Source organism: Saccopteryx bilineata, chromosome 2, assembly GCF_036850765.1.
Source record: "Saccopteryx bilineata isolate mSacBil1 chromosome 2, mSacBil1_pri_phased_curated, whole genome shotgun sequence".
Taxonomy (NCBI): Eukaryota; Metazoa; Chordata; class Mammalia; order Chiroptera; family Emballonuridae; genus Saccopteryx; species Saccopteryx bilineata.
Window position 1 is genome coordinate 378,698,864 of NC_089491.1, and position 5,119 is coordinate 378,703,982.

Consider the following 5,119-nt stretch of genomic DNA (forward strand, 5'->3'; position numbering starts at 1 on the left):
CCTCGCCGACAGCCTTCCGCTGACCCCAGACCCTGGCCAGTCTTCTTCAACGCTTCCATCCCAACCTCTCCGACTGCGGTGTATCACAGCCCACACAACCACACCCCCACTAAATATTGCGGGGAGGCCATCCAGCCGCAGGGGTTTCAGTACCGCCCCTTTCCACCCCAAAAGAAAAGGGAGATTAGTGGGGAGGGGCACGGATTCTTCCATTCCAGGTCTTTGAGTTCCCTAGCATAGTTCAAGGCCGTCAACATCAAAATCGCTCTGGGATTTTACATTTTTAAAAATTCGGATATGGCCTCCCTCCCCAAATTTTGGGAAGCAGAATCTCAGCAGCCTGGCCCAGGAATCTGCATCTTAACCATTTCCCACAGGGAACATTTGGCACCCACCCTTTAGATGTGAAACCTTGGCCCAGCGTTGCTGGCCTTGTGGTGGAGGGCCAAGGGACTGGAGAAAGAAAATGGCTCTCACTCATAACCCAGGCTAGACTTGGAAGTCTGAAGAGGGTGTCCTGCCACCTGCCTGCTCTGCACCCAGGCTGGAAGTGATCCCTGTCTTCGTGTCTCTACTGGGGCACTTTTCCTCTCAAACGGGAAGAAGGAGTTTTGGAGTATCAATTCTGGAAGCTTAGAGCCAAAGTTTCATCAGAGCACTAGGTTGGGTCTCCGATCTAAAGGATCCTGGCCACTCTTGTGCAAGTGTGTTTAGGGAGAAAGGGCAAAGGGGTGGGTGGCTGTGACTTCCACATCCTCAGTCTTGGCAACCTAGAAAGCTGTTCCGGTGCTCCTCCCACCCCCTATGCACACAAGGGGCCTGTGGTTGTCCTCTGTGCCTCCCCAGCTTCCAGGACCTGGGAGTGGAGGTCCACCCTCTAACAGTGACAGGTCCAGATGCACTGCTTCACTCCACAGATAACAGAAAATGATAAACATTGTGGACCCTAGGACCCAGAGAACAACTCAGGCACAAAGCCTCCCCCCACTCCCAGCTGCTTCCTGCATCTCAGGCCTTCCTGCGGCCTCTGCCTCCTCCCCCGCCCTCTTCCCTTCCATCCTCTTCCTCTTCTTCCCAATCTCCCACTCTCACCCCCTCCCCCTTTACCCCTTGCCTAGAAAGGCTGTCAAAGGGGATCCTTCTACCTCTCCACTGTAGGAGTGTGTGTGGGTTTCGTGGAATATAAGCCGGTTAGCACGTGTGAAAGAGCATGAGGGGGATGGGGTGATGGGAAGCCGCCTGGGAACCCTGAATATTGGGACAGGGAGGGGCCAGGAACCACTGGACTGGATCCTGAGGCTGGCAAGCTTGAGGCTAAGGGGGAAGATTTGGGTTCTGAGCTGGAGCGGGGAGTGAACCCAGACCTCTGACTTTCTAAAGCCACCTGTTCAGGAAACTTCCTCCTCCCCAGTTTCACACTGGCACAGGGCAGAGTGGAAAAGCCAACCGCAGTCTCCCCTCCTTCCTAATCTGTCTTAAAAGACTGCTTTCAGGAACAAGCTTTACTTGGGTTTTCAAACTCAAGTCTGGTTCTTGACCCCCTCCCCACTACCTCCTTCCCCAAATCTGTGGAAGAGGTAAGACAGAAATCTCACCTAGTGGGAAAAGGGGGGCATTGGGGCTTGGGGCAGACTGTCCTCAAAAGCTCTGTGTGAATTGGAAGAGGGTGCAGGCCCCTGGGTGTTCTGCCCAGAATCTCCCACACCCTTTGGTGAGTCATCTTAACTGGTTCCAGCCCAAGGGGTCTGTGCCCACGCTTCTGGCCAGGTGGGAAAGATGGCTCCTAAGGGGAGGAGGAGGAACTGAGAGCCAGCCTTCAAGCCCAGGGACCCTAGGACCCCCAACAACATCTTCGGCAACACAGATTGAACTAGAATTCTTGGGATGCTTGGATCTGCCTTGTCCCGAGACTTCCAAAAGTGAAGCCCCTTTAAGGGCTCTGGGATGCAGGAGGGTGGAGCCAGCCCAGAGTTTGGATGGCCAGGGCCAGTGAGTGAGATTATTATTCCATGGGCTCCTAGTTACCTCAGTGACACCTCCAGCCAGAACTCCCAAAGAAGTTTTTACAGAGCAACAAGTGCTTTACCATCACTCCTTCCCTGGAGTCAGGCAGTAAGAGGGCTGGCCAGGGAGACAGGTGGGGAATGGTGTTGCCTCCTTCAGCCCCTTCCTGCCTGCCTGGAGCAGTACATTTTTTTGGCCAGACCTCCCCACACATGTGAGGATGAGGACTATTACTTTAGAGAGGGTTACAATCCAAATTGGTGGGTTTTAATCCAATTTTTATTCTTCAGGCTGTGATCCTGCAGTTCAGGATCCCAGGGTAATTTAACCATTCTTTTTTTTCCCATTTTTGGATGTGGCCTTAATGGCCAAGTTGCCTGGTGATCTTTGACTGAAAGTTTCTTCCTTACCTTTGCCCTGGAATTGAGGGTAGAGTTCCCCAAACTGGCCCAGGAGCTAGGCTGACAGCGTTCAAATCCTGACTGTACCACTTACTAGCTGTGTGACCTTGGACAATTCACTTAGCCTCTCTGTGCTCTGAGAGGATAAACTGAGGTGAAAGTGGCCGGAACACAGAAGACTTGGTGTGTGGGGAAGGAGATGTCTTTCACCATCTTTGCTAAGAAGGCTGGGGGCTGCTATAGGGAGAGATAATCTACCCCAAACCTGATAGAGCTCCTCCCTGTTTTCCCACCAACCCCCAAATCTGATAAGGACCCTTGAACTCTGTTTCTTGAGGCTTGCTAGTTCTGAACACTAGGTGTAACTATAAAGATGGGCAATGACGGCAGGGGGAGACCTGACTTGTGTTCAGTTCCAAACCCTCAGTGCCCTGGGATCAGGCCCCACCTAGTTTCCAAGGCTGGCTTCCCTTCCCAGGCCTGGGGCCTTGAGACTCAGCCTCTGAAAGTGGTGTTTCCCTGGCCACAGTCATCTGATCAGAGGCTGGCCTTTAGCCATTTTATGGTGAGCAGTGGCTGCTGCCCCAGCCACTCTCCTTTGTCTGCCTTCCTCTGCTAGGGACTTGGGCTGAAGGGAGAAGGCTGAAAAGGTGTGTGGAGGTGTGGACGTGCTTTATATACCGAACTCAAATCCAGGATGTCAGTGTTGGATGACCTTTAGTGGCTCTTGGCTGACCCCTTCCCAGGAGGAATGAGGAAGGCTGAGATGTGGAGAGAAAAGCTACTTATCCAGTTTTGGAGGAAAGGGACCAGACTAGGGTTCAAAAGTCTGAATTAACTCCTAGCTCCACCCATTTGCTGGGTGATTTGGGATTAGTCATTTCTACTCTCAAAACCTCTACTTCCTCCTCAAAATGCCTAGTTTGGATGTCTGCAGTGTTGCCCGAGCATCAGTATCCTGGAGCTCCACCACTCAGTGTGGAGCAGAGCAGAACGTGGGCTTTGAAACTAGAGCATCTTCATTAGAACCCCCAACCTGCCACTTCCCAGTTAGGGGACTTTGAATTCCACACCATCAAACTGAGATAATAGACTGATCTCCTAGTGTTATGAGGATTAAATGAGTTCGAAATGCATAAAGCATTTAGAACAGCTTCTGACACAGGTAGGAGCTTGGTGTTGGCTGTTATTGACGGCATGTGTATCTGAACACGTATGAGTGCGTGCCCACGTGCTCATGTGTGGGGTGGTATGGCTGACAGTGGATCAGAGTTTGCCTCTCTCCATGTGTCTTCATGGGCACACATGGGCCTCTTGTTTCCTTCTAAGGTCTATTCTAGAAAATTCTGCAATATAAGCACCCCCTGACTGCAGTGCCTATAAATCTTTTGGAACCATCTTTTGGAGTGAACATGACCTCCTTTCTCTCCGTTCCAAAGGGTTATTTTTTTAATTCCTGCTTCTTCTTCAGTTCCCCGTTGGCCTTGCAGGGCGAGGGATTCCTTGGGGTTATTGCATAGCTGGGCGACTGCCTTGTCTGGTCTGCCCCCCTTTCTTTCTTCCCTTCTCCACACCTCACTCTAGGGCCACTGGGAGAGTTTGGATAGATCTTGGAGATATAGGAGGGAGAACAGGAAGGAGGAGAAAGAGAGAGAGAGAGTGTGTGTGTGTGTATGGTGTGTGTGTTGGGGGCAGGGGAGGGGTGGAACGGAGAAAAGATTTCTCCAAATCATCAGTTGCTTTAAAAGAAAGCCTATATTTAGCCAGACTTAGAGGGCCTGTAAATATGTATTTTGCAACCCAGACAGGCATAGCTGTGGGAGCTCCAGAGATATGTGGGGAGGTCAAAGGAAAGAAAGAACTAGAAAGATTGGGCAATATCTTTTGTCATCAGCAGATTCAAAAAATTCTTTCTACTGCCCGCTCCAACTGCTAATAATACGCATTCCCGCTTTCCTGAGTTTTGATGGTGGTTTCTATTCTTTTTTTGTGTGTGTATTTTTCTGAAGTTGGATACGGGGAGGCAGTCAGACAGACTCCCGCATGTGCCCGACCGGGATCCACCCGGCATGCCCACCAGGTGGCAATGCTCTGCCCATCTGGGGTGTGACTCTGCTGCAACCAGAGCCATTCTAGCACCTGAGGCAGAGGCCACAGAGCCATCCTCAGCGCCCAGGCAAACTTTGCTCCAGTGGAGCCCTGGCTGCAGGAGGGGAAGAGAGAGACAGAGAGGAAGGAGAGGGGGAGGGGTGGAGAAACAGATGGGCGCTTCTCCTGTGTGCCCTGGCTGGGAATCGAACCTGGGACTCCTGCATGCCAGGCCTACGGTCTACCACTGAGCCAACCGGCCAGGGCCGGTGTTTTCTATTCTTCATCTGCTCTCTGGACCTTGTGCAGTGGGTGCTAGAGGATAGGACTGGCTCTCAGAGTCAGCTTCCTCCGCCAGCCTTGCCTCCCCTGCCCTGGACCAAGGGAAGGCACAGCCTGCTCTGCCAGCTCCCTCCTGGTTGGTTCTGCCAGGTTCCGCCAGGCTGCTGGGGTGCTGGGCACAGGTGTAGCCTCCGTAAGCCAGCTCTCAGATCTCCCACACTCAGCCCCTTGCCCTTCACGTGGTCTTGGGGGTGAGGGGTGAGGGGTGGGGGAGACAAATCCTGCCACTTTAGGTCAGCTCTTCACAGAACTCTTCTGTCTAAAGATGTTATGTATACAGTACT